The sequence below is a fragment of the Dioscorea cayenensis genome, chromosome 12 (genome assembly GCF_009730915.1).
Source record: "Dioscorea cayenensis subsp. rotundata cultivar TDr96_F1 chromosome 12, TDr96_F1_v2_PseudoChromosome.rev07_lg8_w22 25.fasta, whole genome shotgun sequence".
NCBI lineage: Eukaryota > Viridiplantae > Streptophyta > Magnoliopsida > Dioscoreales > Dioscoreaceae > Dioscorea > Dioscorea cayenensis.
This window is the reverse complement of record NC_052482.1, coordinates 2,593,974-2,618,251: the sequence shown is the minus strand read 5'-3', so window position 1 is coordinate 2,618,251 and position 24,278 is coordinate 2,593,974. Positions and strand designations below refer to the sequence as shown.

General features: G+C 30.5%; 1 long non-coding RNA gene, 2 other non-coding genes and 1 pseudogene across 4 annotated transcripts; 1 reads left to right on the top strand and 3 right to left on the bottom strand.

Moving 5' to 3' along the window:
* Positions 1-6,539: 6,539 nt before the first annotated feature.
* Positions 6,540-7,241, top strand: LOC120273797 (annotated as a pseudogene).
* Positions 7,242-17,560: 10,319 nt separating this feature from the next.
* On the bottom strand, positions 17,561-19,248 carry LOC120273600. 2 transcript variants are annotated; one of them, XR_005540578.1, is made up of 2 exons: positions 19,083-19,248; positions 17,561-19,006 (listed from the first exon to the last, which is right to left on the bottom strand). It is a non-coding gene; the product is annotated as an uncharacterized LOC120273600 (long non-coding RNA). The 2 variants fall into 2 exon arrangements; XR_005540579.1 differs by having other exon boundaries at positions 17,561-18,978.
* LOC120274372 lies at positions 18,235-18,349 on the bottom strand. Its single transcript, XR_005540896.1, has one exon. It is a non-coding gene; the product is annotated as a small nucleolar RNA snoR100 (small nucleolar RNA).
* Positions 18,447-18,522, bottom strand: LOC120274367. The gene has a single exon (XR_005540891.1). It is a non-coding gene; the product is annotated as a small nucleolar RNA Z155 (small nucleolar RNA).
* Positions 19,249-24,278: the final 5,030 nt, after the last annotated feature.

The following is a 24,278-nucleotide window of genomic DNA, read 5'->3' as shown; positions in this document are numbered from 1 at the left end:
AGTACGCCCTTTCTTAATTATTTTTTACATACACCCTCTGTAAAACCTTTAAATTAGGCGTTTCTCTTAGAAATCATCTTGTCTGGTTACGGAAGCAAGGTATTTCTAAGTCCTCCCTATCAAATCGTGACAATGTCCTTATTTGATGTTACTTTTTTTTTTTTATATTGTGGTTAACAATAATCTGAAGATACGTGTCAAACAATAATAATAATAGGGGAGGATCAGGAAATACCTGATTCAAGAATCCTGATGACTTGGCTTCTTTAAAGGCCTATTTATTTACAAGGACAACATGAAAGCAAAGCATGAGGGAAAACTGACTCACCACAGTCACAGCAGGTAAGTATAGCGTTCTTTGGTCATGAAGCGGCGAGAGTAGGTTAACTAATCTGCATAATTTTTTTTTTCTTAAAGTGTCATTTTGAGTTCATCTAAATACGTAATAAAAAATAGTTGTTTTATTTTTCAGATTTTATAATGCACTCCGAAGAGATGATTTTTTTTTTATTTTTTAAACAAACTCAGTGTTTTGAGATTTTTACTTTGAGGAAAAACTTGACACACTTTCGTTGAAACGAGTGAATTCACCTGCATATCCTTATTTTGCCAATTGAAACCAACGAGAAATTATTACCTATTGACTTGGCTCATTTAAGAGAAAACTGTCTCTCTCTTAATGTAATATTCACTCTAAAGTTTGGTTTAAAGTATAATAATTTAGAGAGCAATATATTTACGCAATGTCAGCTAGCATTTTGTAAATAATTCAAATATGTACATAGTTCGGTGGATCATCTCTTTCTGCAGTGTCGTTTCTCCCTTGAGGTGTGAGCGTAGATTAGTAGGGTGTTACAGTTGCCGTCGCTCCCGAGTTCGATGTCATTTTTGTGGGGGGGCCTGGAGGAATGCCTTGCGGGCTGGTTCTCGTGTGGTTGGGGACGTGGCGATTAAGGCTTTCGTGTGGGCGATTTGGCTTACAAGAAATGATGTTATCTTTTCTGATAAATATGTGTGTCCGCATGTTGTTGTAGTTAAAACTGATCATTTCATTTTATCGTGGTTCTCTGCAGCTTCTGAGGGTGTGAGATCGACGCTTGAGGATTTCATTTCCTCTATTCGGCGTAGTTTGGAGTTCATGGGACCTCAGTCTGAGGGGGCAGGGGTGGCTCATATGACTGAGGAGGCTATGGATATGTCTGTGGGGTAGTTGGTTGGTTTTTTTTGTGGGTCAGGAGGAGACCCGTTGTTTCTCCTTTTTTGTTGTTTTCTTGGGTTCCACAGCTAGTGGACTTCTGATGTATTTTGTTTCGTTGAGTTTTTGAATGAATGTGGTTTATCCACTTTTTCAAAAAAAAAAAAAGTACATAAAAATATGTTAATTAATGTTCCATACTTTTATCAGATGTCCATAATTAATCTAATATTAACTTTTAAGCTCATATCAAAACATCCTTTATTAATTAAAACGTACCTATAAACGTATAATCTCTTTATTTTTTCAAAAAATTTTCAATTTCAAAAACTAAATATTCAACTTTTGTTTCTCAAACAGAATTTTAGAGTGGGTTTAAAATTCTGTTTGAGAAACAGAATTTTGGTTTTTTATTTTTGTTCATTTTCTTTCTTTTGTTTTTAATATAAACAAATCAGCATATTATTATTATTATTATTATTATTAAAACAAAAGCATGTCATTGGGCCGGGTCGATTTAAAAAATTAAGATTTTCATCCAACTCAAACTCTCAAAAATAGTTTGAAAATATAAAACTCAATGACTCAACTTATGGGTTAACCCTTTAGATTAATCATTGGAGCATATTTTTATTTGTCAATCATAAGCATTTTTCCATTCTATATAAAATTGGATTTCTATATACATCATTTATTAATAAAAATTCAATTCTCTTCTTAAAACAATCATGGAGGGAGTCATGTTAGCATAACATGACTTATAAACCCATGACAATAAGCCACTTGATTAGTTAATTCCCTTCCATGATGGACTTATTTAAATCAATCTATCATTTGTAACATTTTTTAAAATTTTTATTATTAACATCTAATAATAAATCCAATGAGCCAAACCATAAACCAATATGTTGGATAGCAAAAAAAAAATCCAAAAAAAAAAGGCTCACAAACTAGCCTATCTTTTAAAAATTATATTCATATCGAATCAAAGGTTTGTTTGAACTAGACTTGGACTAACCCATTAAACATAGACTTTGGATCGAATTTGGATTAGGCTTGGACCAATTTATGAAACTTCAGCCAAATGACGAGAATGACAAGTGTAAATGACACATAATTACAGCGAATAACACATGGCTAGACATGAGTCATGTGTACTTTGCGTTTAACTTGATAATTATTTTGAACACATGATACTTTAAGATGTACTATATTGGCAAGCATTATCATCTTAGAACATAAAATTTGTCAAGAGAAACAATTGAGCACGGGCTTGTTAACCAGGCCCGCCGGGGGTGCCAACCCAGCTGGTCATGGATCAACTTAGGGTGACCCGGATCCAGCGCGAGGCACACTACTAAATCGATGGGTTGGGCAGGAACCCACCTATTCACGGGTCAGGCCGCCGGGTTTAATAAAATTTTTAAATAGATTTTATATAAATTTATAAAATATAATTTAAAATATAATACAAAATGAAAAAACAAATAATAATAAACTAGAGTGGGTATATATGAGTGCTTTTATAGGCAGTTGATATGCCCTTTCCTTGGAGTTGGCTGATGTGAGACTAAATTACAGTAGTATCAGATTTTATTGATTATACCATTTTAGTAAACCACTTTTGTCAAACCAAAAATATTTAGAATAATTTCAGATAAATCACAATAATTAAAAACTTTTATTGTTATTAATTTATTTTTTTGTCAATGTCTCTCAATTTTGCGAGAATATATTCTAGGATGCTAATTTCTACTATGATTTATTGTGGGTTACTTTTATCTATTTTATGATAGTTCCCCCTATGATGAAGATTTATTACATGTAGATGAATATGTTAGTGACACAGAAAGTATTTATAGTATAATTAGTTATGTAGACCCTAGTGAAATAGAAGAAATAGACAATGACTTTGAAGATAATGAATTTGTAGGAGAAATTCTAAAATCAAATAGAAAATATAAAGATTGGAAGAATAGTGACTTAGATCAATTAGACAAAATAGAATCTATGCTAGCATATTTAGAATGAAAAGGAAAGCTCCAGCATGTCATAGGGGGAAGTATCATAAAATAGATAAAAGTAACCCATAACAAATCATAGTAGAAATTAGCATCCTAGAATATATTTTTGCAAAATTGAGAGACATTATTAAAAGTCATGATCAGATTAAGATATTTCAGAGACTAGTTTTAGAAAGCATAAAAAGAAAACATCTTTAGATATACCCCCAGTATCTTTAAATCAAGTAGAAACACCTTCTTTAGACCCGTTAGAATTTTGAATTACCAAAGTAGAATTTAATAGCCTTGAATTACATAATTTTGATAATTAAATTCTTCTAGATGAATAGAGAGTGTGATCACAACTGGATTAAGAATAGTGGTAGTAGTGATAAACCTTGTAGTTTCTATAATTTATATTCCTCCTTAAAATTAAGATATAGATATAGTCTGTCTTAAGGAAAGTTGTAGATTTTGTTTAATAGATAGAGACCAATTACCTTCTGAATCTTCTATAGTTGAATTTGCTAGATAAATAAAAATGAAACTCTAGAATTACGAATTTTGTACTTAGAAAATGTTATTAAAAATTTAAATGAAAGATTAGAAAAGTTAGAACATGGAACTAGATAGATCAATTCTTTTAAATCACTCAGGAATTAGTGAAGAAGTAAAAAAATACTTATAGGGCTATTTGGGCAAGTATTGATAGATCTAGAGAAAGAGAAGCACTTAGAAATAATAATAAATTAGTTGAAGAAATTAATAAAATTTAAAAAGTAGTAATTGAGAAAGTAGGAGATAATAAATTGGTAGAAGAGGATAAGATAAGGAAAACAAATTAGTAGAATAAATAGTAGAGGAAGTAGTGGATGATAATAAATTGCTAAAAAATACTTTAAGTAGTGAAGTACCTCGTCAAGCAATTTCTCCTGTTTATAGAATAAGAATTCCTTGTAGAATACAAATAGATGATTGGAAATTAGATGTTGTAGGTTTAATTGATACAGGATGTTCAAATACAATTTTAGATGAGAAGCCAGTACCCCCAGCTTATATTAAACAATTACCACTTTCACACTAATATAAGGTAGAAGAGATGGATGGAAAACTTTTTACTTATACTCAACAATTGGCGCCTTGTAAGATTAGTTTCTTTTAAAATGAAAAAATGGCATAGTAATTAGCAGAAGGAAAGCACAATTTTTTAGGAGTAATATAGAATTTTTAGAAGTAAAAATAGGCAATGGTAAGATTAAGTTACAACCACATTGTTTATATTAAATTAATTAAATGCATCCCCTAATTTAAATCAAAATACACAAATCGCAGGATCAACCGAGACCACCGATCTCGAGGCGATCCAAAATATTTAAAATACATAAATCTCAAGACCAGCTGAGAGCACCGATCTCGAGGCGGTCTAAAACACTCAAATCTCAGGATCAACTAAGAGCTCCAATCTCGAGGCGATAAAAAATATTCAAAATACACAAATTTTCAGATCAGCTAAGAGCACCGATCTCGAGGCGATCAAAAATATCCAAATCTCAAGACCAGCAGAGAGCACATATCTCGAGACGGTCTAAAATACTCAAATCTCAGGATCAGCCGAGAGCACCGATCTTGAGGCGATTCAAAAGATTCAAAATAGATAAATCTCAAAACAAGTCGAGAGCACCGATCTTGAGGCGGTCTAAAATACTCAAATCTCAGGATCAGCTAAGCTCCAATCTCAAGGCGATCCAAAATACACAAATTTCCGGATCAACTAAGAGCACCGATCTTGCCGATCTCGAGGTGATCCAAAATATCCAAATCTCAAGACCAGCAGAAAACACATCTCGAAGTGGTCTAAAATACTCAAATCTCAGGATCAGCTATCAGCCGAGAGCACAGATCTCGAGGCGGTCTAAAATATTCAAATCTCAGACTCAGCCGAGAGCACATACCACGAGGCGATCCAAAATATCCAAATCTCAAGATAAAGATAAAATAAAATAAATCAAATCATATAAAAATAAATAATAAGATAAATTAAAATAAAATAAATCAACTCAGACAATATATATATATAATTAAAATTAATAAAATCTGATAACAAATATAATAAATAATAATAATAATAAACAAATAATCAAAATAATGAAATCAAATCAAATCAAGATAAGATATAATAATAATAATAAAATAAAAAAATCAATCAATCGAATTATTAAAAAAAATTTAATGATAATAATTAATAACAACAATAATAATAAAATCAGTCAAATCAGTTCAAAGAATTATAATAATATAAAACATATAAATATAATATATATATAATTAAAATAATAACAGAATGAAATAAAAAAAATAATCAGATAATAATAATAATAATAATAATAATAGCAATATTTTACAAAAAAATAAAAATAAAAAAATCAACTGAGATAAAGATCATATAAAAAAATTTAAAATTAAAATTTTTAAAAATCATCGGTAAATATATATATATATAGATCAGATAAATTTAATATGAATATATATATATATAATAATAAAATTAATTTAAAAAAATGATGAAATGAATTTTTCAAAAAATGTTGGACGTGGGTGATTCTCGTCGTAGTTCTCCACGATCAATCTAACCGCTCACGCACTATTGACCACAATGAGGTTTGGGACGTCTTTAAAAAGGGAACCAACCGAACCATAAAAAAAACGAAGGAGAAGAAGGAACTGGCGAGAAGATTGAAGAAGAAGAAGATTAAGAGAAAAAGTATTAGAAGAAGAGAAGAAGAAGATGGAGAGGAGCAAAGGAGAAGAAGACGAAGGCGAAGAGGACAAAGAAGAAGGAAGAACGAGCAAGAGAAGGACAGAAGAAGAAGGTGAAAGAAAAAAAAGAAAAAGGTTGTTATTCTCTCCCGACCATACATATATATATAATAAAAAAAAAGAGGTTGTTACCGTCGCTGCCTGTTGCTGTTTGCTGCTTTTGTTGCATGGGACTCGTCATTGTCACCAAAGAAGGTTGCTGTCACCAGAGAGAGATCGTTGTCGCTACCGCCACAACCATTGCCAAGATTCTCGATGTCGCCACCGCTGCTGCTGCTGCTGTCGTCGTCGCCACCAAGTCCGCACAACGAGCCTGGCCTAAAGAAAGGGATACACAGAGTTGCAAAAAAAAAATCCAAAAGAGAAGCATTCGCTTATTCCGAAATTGAAGAAATGGATACCAACGAAAAAGCCATGGCTGCTCACAAGCGTTTCTTCTTGGATTTCATCAATCAAGAGAAGTGAAAGGGAGTTTCCATGAAAGCCATCAGAGACATGATCCTGAACATGAGGCGCCACCACTTGCGAGTAAAGAGAGAAAGAACCCTAAAAATGGCATTTGCTTAGACCCTCCCTTTTTCTTTATAAAAAAAGAACTCCATCCAAAGATCCATGATAAGGAATCCTAGAATCCCTGTGAGATTTCTCATTGATCGATCCATCCATGGCTCGCTACGATCGTGCCATCACTGTCTCTGAGGGTCATCTCTTTCAGGTCGAGTATGCCCTTGAAGCCGTCTGCAATGGCACGCTAACATTGGTGTCCGTGGTACCAATACGGTAGTTCTAGGTGTTGAGAAGAAATCCACTCCCAAGTTACATGATTCTCAAACGGTGAGGAAGATTGTCAACCTAGACAATCACATCGCGTTGACCTGTGCGGGGTTGAAGGCGAATGTGTATGGCGAGGATCGAGTACCAGAGCTACTGCTTCACTATGGAGGATCCCATCACCTTCGAGTATATCACTCACTAGATTTCTAGAATGCAATCGAAGTACACAGGGAGCGATAGTATCGGTTTGTTTAGGCTGTATATGTTCATTGTCGGGTTTGATCCCTATACCGATGTGTCAATATTGTATAAGACTGATCCTTCTGGGACCTTCTCAGCATGAAAGGCGGATGCGACTAGGAGGAACTCAAATTTTATAAGGGAAGTTTTTGGAAAAGAACTATAAAGATGTATCCATAAGGGATACTATCAAGATAGCCTTCGTCAACTAGAAGAACCTGAAGCTGAAGAAAAACATAGGAGAACTTGGTGGGCGATCTTCACAGAAAAAAGTCATGAAGTTCCTTGGAATATTCGGGCAATTCTTCGGACCCTCGCCAGCAGCCAAGAAGTCTAGCTGCTTCTAGGGATTCCCTATCTATTCTCCTGATTGTGGATTCGACTCCGATGACAAGGTCTCTAGCCTTCTCAAGATGCTCCCTCCAATCAATCGCGAAGTTGTTGATAATCTTTGTCTTGTTGATAGATCTACAATGAATGGAGTAGTGGTCCTTGAACCTACATCCCATTCAAATGATGATAACATCGAAAGTGTTCTTGGTGCTCAGACATTAGAGGTTAAGAATACTTGGGAAGGCTATGGAAGTTAATGGCATTTCAGATGTACCCGATTCAAATTCTGATATTTATTCTAAGATACTAACTCTTAATCAGTTGTTTGGGTAAAAACATGCACTTTAAACTATGATAAAGTGTATATTTGGATAATTATGAAAAACAATGAATGACAACAAGCTACAGATCATGTTTTCTTTGACAAGACATATTAATCAACTATAATATATATATATATATAAACCATGTGTTGCACTTCTTCAAGCTATTTATAAACCAGAACTGCATATCTGGGATATAACTGTAGGGAAAGTGTTGTTTTCATGCCATGTGATGATCATTCCTTTGGTACATCACCTGATGAATATGAAAGTGGAGTCACATGATTCATTATTATCGAAAAAGCCTTAATAGACCTGAACAAAGGAGCTGGTGATGTGAGAGTGTGAATGAAGATATTGATGGTTGTGATAAAAAAAAAAAAAAAAAAAAAACGCATGGCATGGACGAGGTGGCCTTTTGGCTTCTTGGCAGGGATGGCAAACCCGACAATATATATTTATATATAAGGACACATCGTAAGTGGAATAAAAAAATGAGAAGCATGCTATTGTGTGCATGCATATGTACGTGGACAAAAGAAAAGAATCCAAAGGTGGGCTCCACCATTCAAAAGATGCACATGGGATTTGGATCACTATTATGAAATACATGCTTTGAAAAGAGTTGCTTTAAACAAAAAAAAAGTATCCATATATAAGAAGGTTGACGCTCTGGCAAAATTGCTTGAAAATTTGGCACTTAAAGCAAAATTGCATGGGGCACGTAAAATGATCAAGTACATGCATGTGATCAGGTGCATGACTTTAATAGAAGCAATTTCAAAATGTACGAGATTGAAGAAAAATGTTATATGAGAATGCTTCAAACTAGCAAAGGATTAAAAAGAAAAAAAACCTTTGATGGTGAAGTAGCTAAGCCCAAATCAACCAATGATCTCCTACATGTGAAACTCTTCAACAAGACTTGTGTGATATATAAGGACAAAATACCCATCTCGAAGTAACTATAAAAAACAAATATTCATTCCGGGGGAGCAACAAGAATATTTATCTCGAGACAACAACAAAATTTCTTAAAAATATACAAAATATCAAGATGGCAATGAGATATATATCTCAACAGGCAACTAGACATGTAACGCAGTGACAAGGCATAAGGCAGACACGACAACGACATATATATAGTAGTGGTAAATATAAAGAGACGGGACCAACTCTTAGCATAGATCAGGAAATTTTAGCACTAGGATATGGCTTAGATAGTTTTAGATTATTTTTAATAAATAAAAAAGAAATCTTAGTTAGAACAGATTGCGAAGCAATAGTTAAGTTTTTTTATAATAAAAATAGTAAAAGAATCAGCCCACGGAGATGATTAGCTTTTAAAGATAGGATTTTAAATGAAAACTAAAAAGTAAGTTTTGAGCACATTAAAAGGAAAGATAATAGTCTTGCAGATAAATTATCAATATGTATATTTTTAGAAAAAATCCTTGAAAAACCTCAACTTCTCTGATATTCTATCTTTTTGTAACTAATATAGCCTAAAAAGTTCTTTTTTGAATAAAGCATTGTAAGATAACCCTTTGCTTGTTCATACGCTTAGTGATAGATAGGAATTACGAAAACCAGTAAGTCCCTCTGTATCTTGACTAATGTGGAAGCAAAGTTCCTTTTACCAGCCTTTAGTTGGTTTATATGCTTAGCCATAACAGGGATTGCATAAACTAGCAAGTTCCTTTGAGTTATGCACTAATGTGACAACTAAGCAATCTTTCCTTTGTTAATAAATAATTTGAGTCATAATACTCATTTAATTTGTATTTGTGCAGATAGAGCAAACTTTGCCTAAAAGTTCAACTTTCCCAGGGGCAAAAACTTAGTTATCCAAAAATCAGCACACTGACCTAAACATATATCCATTAGGTTCCCCCATGTCCTTCAATTTACCATTGAATCTTATGCTGGATCAACAGGAACGAAATTATATTGATAATCTGTGGGCAAACAATCATCATCCATCTTTTCCAAAAATTCTTACTCAATTCTGTGACTACCTCCACTCTAAAAACCTTAAATCCCAAATGAGTGATCCCAGCTTTAGACCAAAATCTTTAGATGCATTCCTTGATCTATTTAGAAAAGATGGATGACAATTGCTTGGATGGGACAAGACAATTTCGTTCATGCTGATCCAGCATAAGATTCAAGGGTAAATTGAAAGACATAGGAGAACCTAATGGATATATGTTTAGGCTAGTATGCTGATTTTTGGAAAACTGAGTTTTTGCTCCTGGAAAAGTTGAACTTTTAGCCAAAGTATGCTCCATCTGCACAAATACAAACTAAATGAGTATTATGACTCAAATTATTTATTAACAAAGGAAAGATTGCTTAGTTATCACATTAGTGCATATCTCAGAGGAACTTGTTGGTATATGTAATCCCCGTTATGGCTAAGCATATAAACCAACTAAGGACTGATAAAAGGGACTTTACTTCCACATTAGTGAAGATACAGAGAAACTTACTGATTTTCGTAATCCCCATCTATCACTAAGCGTATGGACAAGCAAAGAGTTATACTTACAGGGCTTTATTCAAAAGAGAACTTTCTAGGCTATATTAGCTACAAAAAGATATATCAAAGAAGTTAAGGAGGGTTTTCAAGGTCTTATTCTAAAAATATACATCTTGATAATTTATCTGCAAGACTATTATCTTTCTTTTAATGCGCTCAAAACTTAGTTTATAGTTGTCATTTATAAATCCTATCTTCAAAAGCTAATCATCTCCATTGGCTGATCCTTTTACTATTTTTATTCTCAAAAAACTTAACTATTACTGCGCAATCTGTTCTATCTAAGATTTCTTTCTTATTTATTAAAAATAATCTAAAACTATTTAAACCATATCCTACTGCTAAAACTTTCTGATCTATGCTATGAGTTAGTCCTGTCTCTCTATATTTACCAATACTGTATCTACAAATTACTTCTTCCAATTTATATGCATATTTATTTGGTTCAGCCTTAAGGACTGCTCCCCATCCTAATTCGCATCCATCTGTTTCAACAATTAAATAATCACTATCTAAGGGTAATTTTAAATCTGGTAAATGTCGAACTATTTCTTTGATTTTATTTATCTGCCTATCTTCTATATTAAATTTCCTTTACTCTTGTTGATGAACTTTTACTATAAAGAGGTCCTACCAGCTTACCAAGATTTTTAATAAAAGGTCTAGCATAATTAACTAATTCTAAAAATTGTTGTAAAGATTTAACATCTCTAATTTGTGGTGTTTCAAGAATTTTTTTAGCTATATGTAGTTGTAACTTAATCTTAATATTGCCTATTTATACTCCTAAAAATTCTATATTACTCCTAAAAAATTGTGCTTTTCTTCCGCTAATTACTATGCTATTTTTTAAAAATTCGTTAAGAACAAATTTTAAGTGTCCTACATGTTCCACTCTACTTTTACTATGCATTAAAATGTCATCTATGTAAACATGAACAAATTGTTGATGATTTTCCAAAGACTTGGTCCATTTTTCGTTGAAAGATACTAGGTGCATTTTTTAATCCGAAAGACAACTAACCATTCAAAATGTCCTAGGGGACAGGTAAAAGTTATCCATTCTATACTACTGGGATCCATTTTTACTTGCCAAAATCTTGATTTACAATCAAATTTACTGAATATCCTACTATCCTGAATTCCATTAATAAGTTCTAACTTATCTGGGATATCATAAGTATCATCTACTGTATTATCATTTAACATACGACAATCTATTACCATCTTACTCTTACCACGTACTTGTTCACTATGTTTATTAACTTTGGAGACTGGACTCCTATGTCTACTCGTGCTTCTCCTAATTACTCCTAATTTCAACAATTCATCAATATGCATTTTATAATCACTAATATTTTCATTAATGGATTCTATCTTCTTATTTAGTATTCTAAATTCTGGTTCTTTAAGCTCTTAACTTACATGTAATTTTATTTTTTCCCAATAATTTCCTGGATTCTCTTTGATAATTTCCTTTTTTTTTTCAATTTGCTTAACAAATCATTTATTTCTAAATTTCCTAAAAAGATTAAATTAAAAAAATCCTGAATCTACCATTTGTCCTACTGGAGGTTCTAAGGTTAATGTATCAAAACAAACTGCACTTACTAAATTCTTCTAATGTTTCACTAATTTTTCCCAATAATTTTCACGTTCTTCTAAAAATTCAGAAATGAAGGACATAAAAGGAACTTTTAGAAAACTAATCCCTAAAGAATTAATCGTGCAACCATGAAAGAAATTAACTAAAATATTTAATCTATGATAAACTTTGTTTTTCTTAATTGGAAATCTCTTAAGCTAATGTTACCTCTAAAATGCAAATAATTAGTAAAGGTGTTTTCATTTTTTAAAAAATTAATCTTATAAGGCGCCAATTGTTAAGTATAAGTAAAAAATTTTCTATCCATCTGTCCTGCCTTATATTGGTGTGAAAGTGGTAATTGTTTAATATAAGCTGGGGGTAGTAGCTTTCTCATCTAAAATTGTATTTGAACATCCTGTATCAATTAAACCTACAACATCTAATTTCCAATCATCTATTTGTATTCTACAAGGAATTCTTATACTAAAACATGATAAATTGCTTAACGAGGCACTTCACTACTTAAAGTATTTTTTAGCAATTTATTATCATCCACTACTTCCTCTACTATTTATTCTACTAATTTGTTTTCCCCATCTTCTACCAATTTATTATCTCCAACTTTCTCAATTACTACTTTTTCAATGTTATTAATTTCTTCAACTAATTTATTATTATTTCTAAGTGCTTCTCTTTCTCTAGATCTATCAATATTTACCCAAATAGCCCTATAAGTAATTTTTTACTTCTTCACTAATTTCTTGTTGATCTATCTAGTTCCATGTTCTAACTTTTCTAATTTTTCATTTAAATTTCTAATAACATTTTCTAAGTATAAAATTCGTAATTCTAGAGTATCATTTCTAGTTATTCTATCAAATTCAACTATAGAAGATTCATAAGGTAATTGGTCTCTATCGATTAAACAAAATCTACAACTTTTCTTAAGACAGACTATATATATTAATTTTAAGAAGGGATATAAATTACAGAAACTACAAAGTTTATCACTACTACCACTATTCTTAATCCAGTTGTGTTCACTCTCTATTCATCTAGAAGAATTAAATTATCAAAATCACCTCATTTGAGGCTATCTAATCCTATTTCGGTAATTAAAAATTCTAATGAATATAAAAGTGTTTCTACTTGATTTAAAGATACTAGGGTATATCAAAAGATATGTTCTTTTAATGCTTTCTTATGCATGTCATATCATCATTTAATCTTTCTAAAACTAGTCTAAAATATATTCTAGGATGCTAATTTCAACTATGATTTGTTGTTGGTTACTTTCCCCTATGATATGTTGGAGCTTTCCTTTTTCATTCTAAATATGCTAGCATGGATTCTATTTGGTCTAATTGATCTAAGTCACTATTCTGCCAATCTCTATATTTTCTATTTAATTCTAGAATTTCTCCTACAAATTCATTATCTTCTAAGTCACTGTCTATTTTTTCTATTTCACTAGATTCTACATAACTAATTATAATGTAAATATTTTTTATATCACTAACATATTCATCTACATGTAATAAATCTTCACCTACACAGTCTATCAAAATTGATTCCTTATTATAATAATTTTTTCATTTTGTGCAATCCCTAACTAAATGTTTAGTACTTCCTAACATGTTTATACTTATATTCTCTACTTTTATTGAACTTTCTAACATGTTTATCTTTATCTAAATAAGGCTTCCTACAACTACTTCTACTAAGGTGATTTTTCTTTTTTGGTCTAAAATTGTTTTTACTATATCTCTTACACTAATTGAGAAATCTGGACTGCAATAAAATAAACCCGAATTACAACTCATGTCTACTTCTACTGCTGATATTAATGCATTTCTGACATCAGACTGCCATCCTTTATCCGTTAATATTATCAAAACTTTCATGGTATTTCCTTCCTAATTAACCCTTTAATTCATACAACTATTAAACCTAAATGAATTAATTTTTTACCTGATTCTTTGATTTTCCTTATGCTTTCTAAACTTACCAAAGGAATTCTAACTTCATTATTGGTTACAAAAATTTCTTTTTCTCTATTTATCCTCATTAATTAAAAATTAAAACTAAGATTACATGTCTTATATAATATTATAATATTCTAAATCTGGTGATTATGATAAATTTCTAAATCATTTTCTACATCTACAACTTCTTCTAAAATTATATTTAACTTGCTCTTATTTTTAATATCCTACTCAAAAATGAAGGCTTATTTATTTGACTTTCTTCTCTAGTTATATTTCTAGATGTACTTGTTAAAATTACACTACTTCCACATAAAAGTGTAATATTCATTTTCTTCCAAATAAAATGCTATCGTTTTCTAGTTATATTATTACTATAGCTATCTAATTTTAAATTATTGATGTGAGTAATTAAAGAGTATTTTTGCATTATTTTCTTGTTCTTTGTCGATTACCTTAAGCCTGTGTTCTAACTGGTCTATTTTATCAATGATTTGCACTAATAAATTTATTATAGTATTATTTTTTTTGATTAATTCTTGATCTGCTATTTCTGATGCTGAGTAACCACTATACATTTTGCTACTTGTTAGCTGATGCTTTTTTGTTTCTTCTAATGCCTTTCTAATAATAATTGATTCCATTACTAATTATGTTAAAATTAAATGTTTTAGTTCTTCTATCAACTTTCTAATTTCATTATATTTATTATGTAATTTTTTAATATCATCTAATAAAATTGAAATGCTCGCAAATTACTTTGCCCTAATTTTCCTATTATGTCATTATTATGTTGCCAAATATAATTTATATTATTTACTAGGTCTCCAAATATTTTATTCTTGAAAATAGAACTACTATGAATATGGGTATTGATCCTATGCATTTGTCCATCAAATTTATCTAAACTTATTCCTAAAAAGATTAACATATTTACCACACTATTTAACTGAGAGTTTTCACTATAGACTATATGATTAAATTTTTTATGAAAATAACAATTTAAACTAAACTTCTTTATTACCCTAACTTTTTTCTTATCTTCTTTAAATAAAGCTAAATCTAGATATTCTATGTCAGATTCCATTAACCATAACAAACTTCAACACTTTTATATTTACAAGTTAACCCATTCTTCAAAGAAAATAAAGTTCTACGATTACTTTGGTACATCTCTGGATCATGTTCCTTCCACTTAACATAAAATATACATATTTTAATATCATTATTTATTATTTATACTCTCTTTTGTTCTACAAAACTTTTTGTTTTTACTTTTGCTTTGGCTCTAAGATATCATTTAACTTTTATTAATCAAATTGCTTTTCTACTTTTACTTTGATCTTCCAATTTTACAGTTTCACCTATAAATTTCCTAAGAGGTTATAAAAATAAGTCTACCATTTCTTTTGGACTATTTAAAAGAAATGACATTTTTTAACAAAAACAACTACTAATTATATTCAAAAATTAAATTATCCTTCATATCTAATATTTCAATCCTAGTTCTACTTTCTTTGGAGAAATAAACTTTTTTTTAATCCATCTAATGTGTCCACTAATATTACCTCTTCTATCTGTTTAATGTTTAATTACTGGAATAGATTCTTCAAATTCATTTAAATACCTAAATTTTAATTCTAAATAATCTTCTAAGGTTAATAATGTAACTGCAAACTTATATCTAATTTAATCTTCAATCTTAACATTCATTCTTGTTAAATATTTCTATCAACTTTAAATAGGGTCCTATAAACTATAAAGATTATTATCAACTATATCTAAGAGAAATAACATAACTTCTAGCTCTAACACCAATTTTAAGACAGATAAAAGGTGAAAATCCTAATCTATCGCCCTAAAATCAATGAAATACTCTAAGAAAGTTAGCCTAAGATCATTTTAAACTGTAGTTTAACGGTTCTGTACTGATGTACAGGCCATATTCTATAGTATTTATTATTGAATGTTTTAATAATATTTTCAAAACCTTATACTAGTTCTTGTAGGATTTAATTAAATCTTTCAAAAATCATAAACTTGCTTAAAAAGATCATGAGATGAAAATTGAATAAATCTTTATTATATATGAAACTTAGTTATCTATAAAAAAATTAAATATATAAGTGATAAATTTAAAAAATAAAATAAATTAACAATGATTTTTTATTAAAATTGTTTAACATTATCGACGAATATCTTTTTATTATATTTTAGTTTCTTTCATTAAAATATATCATTAACACAAAAATTTATAAAAAGTTTTAATTAAAAAATATTTTTTTAATCATGTTGGAGTAAAAAGTATTTTATTAATTTAGTAAATTTTAAATTAATTATTTCTTACTCAATACATTATAAGTTGGTTAGAGCTTCTTTACATGAGCAATATGTTTCGGATGAGTTCAAACATTCCCAAGTACATTGTTGAATTTTATTTTTAAAAAACAAATATAATTTTAAAAATAAAAAATGATAAATTTAGAAAAACTTTAAATTATTAATAGTTCTTAATGAATATTTTTATCTTAATTTAAATTTATTTTTAAATGCCTTTTTAAAGAAGACAAATAAAATATTAATAAATTACACCGGATTAAAAATTTTGTAAATATTATGATTTTAAGATACTAACATGTTTAAAAATACATAAAGTTTTAAAATTTTCATTTAAAAAATACACAAAAATATGTATAAAAAATTATAGTTTTTAATTAATAATGCAGTTATACTATTACACAAAATGATATTATGTTATTTTTATTTGTTTTCAATAATATTAATAAAATAGATGAATAATACATATAAAAAATGGATTACCCTATTTTTCAGTATCTGTTTAAATCGGGCAAATTTTTGATCTAAAAAATTGGGTGCCTTAAATTTTTGTTAAATCAGGCAAAGTAGATAAAAACTTAAATGCGGCTCAGGGTATTTGCTATTTGATGCGGTTTAAATCAGACATAACACATGGTAAAACCAAATCTTCAATAACATATTTTATGTCAAAGACAATAAGAAAGTATCTTAATCAAAGCAATAACAAAATCATCTTTACAATAAATTACCATACAGAGAATACAAATTTTTTGACAAACTTTTAAAATATTTATATTATTAAACACATCATAAAATATTAATTAAACCAAAAGCAGTTGACAAAACTCATCCATAGTTCATTTCTAAAGTTCATTTCTAAACATAAAACAAACATTTGTAGAAAATATATTATCTTTATAGCATGCAAATACTACACATAAGAACCGTTAACCATAAAAAGTTTAAAATTCTCAAGACTGGTATAAGCGTGTGTAAACACTGTTTTAACTTTAAATTAACCCCTCTCGTGCAACATTTGCACGACTTCACTTCAAATGCCAAAATACTCTAACCCGAGAAAAAAATAACTCTCATCGCATAACATGTTCACCATCGAGGTATACCAAAAACGCTCACACGGACAGCCAGGAAGTACCCAATATATGAAGCGTGTGTGTTTACTATTCTTGGTTAAACACATACATATAACCAAAAAAATCCCAAAAACTCTCAAATATCCGATGTGGAACTGAACATAAAAAACAATTTGGTTTGAGTGTAATAAATATGGGAAACCACTCAAGAACCCACGGGAATCAAAACAAATGATAAACTTAAGTTGTAAACCTTATAAGACCCACATCCAATAATCTTCCACTACACTCATAACCTAAATATAACCAACAATAAAAAAATACGAGTATAAAAAGATAGTGAAATATAACAGAAAAAAATAATGACATAATGGATGATTGTTGGATGTGAGTTCTACAAAGCCTACAACTTGAGTTGTTTATCATTTGTTTTGATTCCCGTGAATTTCCTCAAATGACTTCACACTAAAACTTATGTTTAGTTCCACATTGAATATTTGAAAAAATCTTTGAAGATTTTTAGACTACATATATGTGTCTAACCAAAAACACTAAACAGACATTTTATAGTCACATTCTCCTCCTAAATATGCCCCTTTTGCATACGTGGAAAACCGAAATGCGTGTGCTTGATATATTTCCACAACTGCTAGATGATGAGAGTTCTTCTTCCCCGAATTAATGTATCTAGTAGACATTTAAGGTGTAACAAGAAATCCCACATAAGAGAGGTTAATTCAATATTAGAACCATGCTTATACACACCCACCCCGGCTAGAAATTTCCAAACTTTTATCTTAATTATTGTTTTATCTTAATTATTGTTATATTTTATGCTTAATAAAATTAAATTTTTAATCTCGTCTTTGTTATAATATTTGCATGCTATATAGATTATATTTCTTGCATTATTAACCCAACCAAACTTGATTATGTGACTAAGACCAACAAAAACTTATACCAAATTACACTTTAAATTAATCAAGATTTACAATTACTATATAGTATGCTGTTTTGTGAGAGATATGGGTGCAATCCAGGCCCGCAAGATCAAAGCCCAAAGGCATCAAAGCGAGCAGACATGAGAACCCTTCTACATTTCTATCTACGTGCACCATACCATGCTCTTTTCACCCCTCAAATAAATTTAATTTACTTCAAGGTCCTGAGCATCGGCTTATCGTACACGATTCTATTCTTTTATAAAAAAACAAAGAAAAAAATATATAAATTTGTTGATCAGATAATTGTAGTCTGAATCTTTGGATCGACATGTTTTCATTCTGAGAAATTGATCATCACATCAACAAGAACTTTTAATTGAAAAAAAAATCAAAATATTAGAGAAATAAAAAAAGAAAACCTCAGAGATGCTAAGATTGAAGAAGTGAATTCTAGGCTCAGAAGGATCCATTGGTATTTTCTTTAATCATAGGGTCTGATTTATGGAAATCAAACCCTAAAATCAGAAAATAGGTAGTTATCAACATCACCGCCACTTGATTCCAAATAAATCAAAAAACAAAAAATTAGGGTTTATAAATTTCATAACTACGATCAAATTTCAACAGAAAAGCATTTGATTAGAAATAATAATGAGGAAAAAAAAAACAGAGATTAGAAAGGGGAAAGAAAGAAACCTGAATGACATCCAGAAGGGGGAGAAATTAGGGTTTGGAATCTGCAATCTATGACCTAGTTGTCATCATCAAAGAAAGAAATTCAAAATAAACAAGAAAAAGAGATTAGGGATTCAAATACCTTGCTGATGATCAAGATCCAAGAATCAAGGCCTCAAAGGAATCAGAACCAAAATTCAGAGAATGAAATACGAAATCGGAAAGAAAATTAGAGCAGGGTTTTGAATACCTCGCTGATGACCGACATCTTTGGAATCAAGGCTTGGAAACCTCCGATCTAAGAACAAATTTCGATTTCCCCTAAAAAAATTTCAAAGCCTTCGATCCCAAAAACGAATTCAAAAACCAAAGGAAAAAATCACCCGAAGACGGCGGGCGGAGGGCTTGAGACAGTCGGTGGGGGTTTGGAGTGGTATTTATAGACTTGAGTTCCAAGTAGGGGTAGGGTTTTTAGTTGGTGATGAAGTTTGAAATTACCAATAAACCCTTGTCTGGAATTCTATACATGGAATAGAACAGCACATAGCCTAAGCATTTGCCACGTGTACTAGATCATAAGATTAAATGCTAAATTTTTTATTTTTTTTATTTTGTAGTTAAAGTGATTGTTAAAATTATTTGTAATTTAGAATTGTGATTTTATCTGTCTGCCTACTATTTTATTTATTTTTAATTACACTCTTTAATTAGTGATCTAAGTAATTATTGATTTTTTTATTATTTTTTATAAAAACAGCAACCACTATATATATCAGAAGCATGAGCACAACCTAGGACCTGATCATTCAGCCTACTTGTCTTTATTTGGTGATAAAAGGTTTGGACAACAAGCTCGCAACCACAACCAAAAACTCATTACGATCACTGTATCCAATTAAACTCAAACTCGAAATCTTTTAAATATCTCACAACCAAAAAAAATGCAAATATATATACGGACAATGGCGGATCTAGTGCTCGATGGTAAGGACCTGAAGCCTAAAGGCAAAGTGCAATATATATATATATATATATATATCCAACAATATAATTATCTTTAATGAAAAATAATGCGCTAATATAACAAAAATTTGAATACATATATTAAAAAATCATAAATTATAATTTAATTTTTTGTTATTACGGATAGTAAATATATGAGATTTTCAACAATTCAACTAATAAGAAGTAACTACATCTCGATTTTCAACAATTCAACTAATAAGTAACTACATCTGACAAGTTTGTATTTTTTTAAAATATGATAAAATTTAATAAAAAAGCAGCTACATCTCACAATTTTATATTTTTTAAAAATATGGTAAAATCTAATAAAAAAGTAGCTACAACTCGCAAGTTTATATTTTTTAAAAATATGATAAAATCGATCCCTCTCATTATAGACAACCAAACTATTGTTTATAAAAAACCATACTTTGTTACTTCACTCTAGCATATATCGTACATTATAACATGCATATATATTATAATATATTTGTTGGGCCTCATGATTAATTTATTTTTTTTAATTACTAAATTTTTTATATAAGAATTTTAGTTTTATTTTATAAATTTTTCTTAAATTTTTGAAATCCTAATAGATTTTCAAAATAAAAAATGGAATGTGAACAACAACACATGCATCATATGTTATAATATATTTGCTAGGACTCATTATCAATTTAAACTTTTTTTAATTTACTAAATTTTTTTAAAATTAAAAATGAAATGGAAAAGCAACACATGCATGATGGAGGATTCAAACCAAGTCACATACTTTATAACTAGGACCGTTAACCACTCAAGCACAACTACATTATATGGTTTAAATTGTCCAAATATTTTATTCTATATTAATTTAAATATAGAAAAATCAAAACCATTAAATATTAGGTTGCCTGAAAGGTAATCTTACCGGTGCCGAGGGGGGGGGTTCACTCCATGCCCCCTTTATAATACAGAGCAAAAAAAAAATGACAAATTTTAATAAGTGTTTTTTTGATAATATACATAAAAAAATTTTACACTCATGTTAAAAACTAAAAATGAATATGAGACGAGGTGCAAATTACTGTAGCAGACGTCATTACTGTAGCAACCATCTAGAACAAGCAGTGCAAACTGAACATCAGAGCAAACTGCATGTGGTATTGTAGCGGACCCGCGCAGTCTACATATTCCACCAACAGTATTTTTAGACCGTCGGATCAAATCAATCCTGACTGTTCATTCAACTCTTGTAAGCCTATAAATACCCCCTCCCTCATTTTGTATTTTGAGTATAAGAAGAGAAGGAAAAGAGAAAGAGAAACAAAGAAGAGGGAATAAGAAGAACATGTGAATTTTAAAGGGTTTTGGTAAATATTTTGGCTCTTTATTCTTATTACTCTCTTTGCATTTATAAAATATTCTTAACACGTTATCAACACGAACTTGCTCATATGGCTTTAATTTTCCTTGCCTCATCTAATATATATCTTATATATGGAATCTATTTTTAACACTGAAAGAAGGAGGTCCTAAAGCAAGACGATCATAATCGCTAGCAAAACCATACATTTTATTTAATTCATAATTTCAGTCAACCATAGATATATATTATTTTCTTAGAAGCATACATAAAAAACATACAGTACAAAAGTCACTGAGGCTAACAATACTAGTACATCTAAAATAAAATGAAAAACAATAATATTAATATTATAATGAGTTTTTTCCATCAAATCTAAATCATCTAGCATGGTCTTCCCCAAATTTGTCGCTACAATCCTCCGATCCCGGCAATCGTTGACAAAATCAGGTAAAAGTCCGCCGGGCCTTTTTCTCTTCTCCGTCGGCCCTTCTCTCTCCTCCGCCGGCCCCTTTGATTTTCTCTGTCAGCCGTTTTTCTCCGTCAGCTTCTACTCTCGTCTCTCCCTTATCTTTCCTTCTTCGTCCCTCTTACCTCACACTCACTTTCAAACAAAACTTCATTCCCAATGCTGCAATAATTGCAGCGTATGAACAATACCGTATATAAATAGTGATGTATATGAATAGTACCATATATATATATACAGTATCGTATACATGAACAATATATAATTTATATTTTATTCTATACACTCTATTCTATTTACCTGCTATATTATTGAGCCTTCAAATCTCAGTGAGCAATTATATATCATGGAGCCTCGATATCAAGCTCCATCTGAAAGCAAGAAACCTGCGCAAAACTATTGAGGCTAATAATAATGAGCCTAATGATAATAAGGCGAAAGCCTTAATATTTATAAGGCATCATATTGATGATGGCCTGAAGAATGAATATTTGACCATTGAGGATCCATAGGAATTGTGGTTATCTCTAAAAAAATGATTTGAACATCTCAGAATGGTCTACTTGCCCAAAGCACGTAATGATTGGTCAAGCCTCAGGTTTCAAGACTTTAAAAGCGTGCAAGAATATAATTTCGAGCCATTTAAAATTGTTTCAGTGCTACGTCTCTGTGGAGAAACAGTAATGGAAGGTATGATGCTCGAGAAGACATTTACAACATTTCACGCACGAAATGTTATATTACAACAACAATATGAAGAAAAGAATTTCACAAAATTTTCTGAATTAATTTCTTGTCTCCTTGTGGCGGAGCAAAATAATGAATTGTTGATGCAGAATCATCAATCTCGACCATCTAGATCAGTACCACTGCTAGAAATTAATTTTAGGCAAAGAATATGGCGTGGTCGCGATACTGGTTTTAAAAACCGCGGTGGACGAGGACGACGCGATCGTGATGGGGGCCGAAATAATATTGGACCACGTGATAGCAAAATTGATGTACATCAACAAAAGCAACAAAACCACAAGATGTGGTTAGAGACAAAGAAGGATACCTGCTATCATTGTGGCCTGGAAGGTCATTAGTCCAGAATTTGTAGGGCCCCTAAACATTTTGTCAATCTTTACCAAAAATCACTTAAAAATAAGAAAGGTAAAGATATTGAGACAAATTTTGCTGACTACCCTATAGTTGATCCAATTGAGAATAATTCTATAAATAATTTAAATGTAACTGAAAATACATATTTAGATATGTCAGATTTCCTTATTGACTAATTTGTAATATGTCTTTATGTTTTATTACATTATGTCCTTCTTTAGTTTTGTTAGAATATGACTGATGATGAATGCATTATTGATTGCGGAATAACATATACTATTTTGACAAGAAAAATATATTTTATATCCTTATCAATGAGAAAGGCATGTATTGACATAATAGCATGGTCATCAGACCTGGTTGAAGGTTTTGGAGAAGCAGCATTGATGTTGCCAAATGAGACATCCTTGTAGATGAAAAATGCTCTATATTCCCCTTAGTCTAGGAGGAGCCTTTTAAGCTTTAAAGATATACGTCTCAAAGGATATCATTTAGAGATGGTTGATAAGGAAAGAAAAGAATATCTTTATATTACACAAATTATTTCATGCCAAAAACGTATACTTGAAAGCTTTCCCTGTATATCCTCAGGATTATATTTTACATGTATTAAAGTAATAAAACACATAAGGTATTAACCCGGAAGGTTAATAACCCAGAGATATTTAAAATATGGCATGAAAGACTTGGACATCATGGTGCTATTATGTTGCGACGGATTATTACTAGTTCTCATGGATACCCATTGAAGGATTATAAAATCCTAGCACATAATAAATATGCATATTCAGCATGCTCAATGGGAAAGCTAATAACCAGACCTTCTATAACTAAGGTAACCGGTGAATCTCCTAAATTTTTAGAAAGAATATAAGGAGACATATGTGGACCAATACATCCATCATGTGGACCATTTAGGTATTTTATGGTTTTAATCGATGCATCGACTAGATGGTCCCATGTTTCACTTCTATCTACAAGGAATGTAGCATTTGCAAGGTTATTGGCACAAATTATGAGGCTTAAAGCATAATTTTCAGATTATCTCATAAAGACAATTCGTCTTGATAATGCTGGTGAATTTTTATCAAAATTATTTTATGATTATTGTATGGTAGTTGGAATATATGTTGAGCATCCAGTAGCTCATGTACCCAAAATGGGTTGGCAGAGTCATTAATTAAAAGACTCCAGATTATCGTCCGTCCAATGTTATTAAGGACGAAACTGCCTACAAGTGCGTAGGGTCATGCTATTTTGCATGCTACAGCTTTAATACGGATCTGACCCACTACATGTAATTCATATTCACCACACCAACTTGTTATGGGTAAAGAGCCTGATATTTTATATATAAGAATATTTGGTTGTGCAGTATATGTGCCATATACCACCACCAAATCGTACAAAAATAGGTCCACAACGCAGACTTGGTATATATGTTGGTTATGATTCTCCTTCAATTATTCGATATTTAGAACCATTAACAGGGGATGTATTTACTTCAAGATTTGCAGATTGTC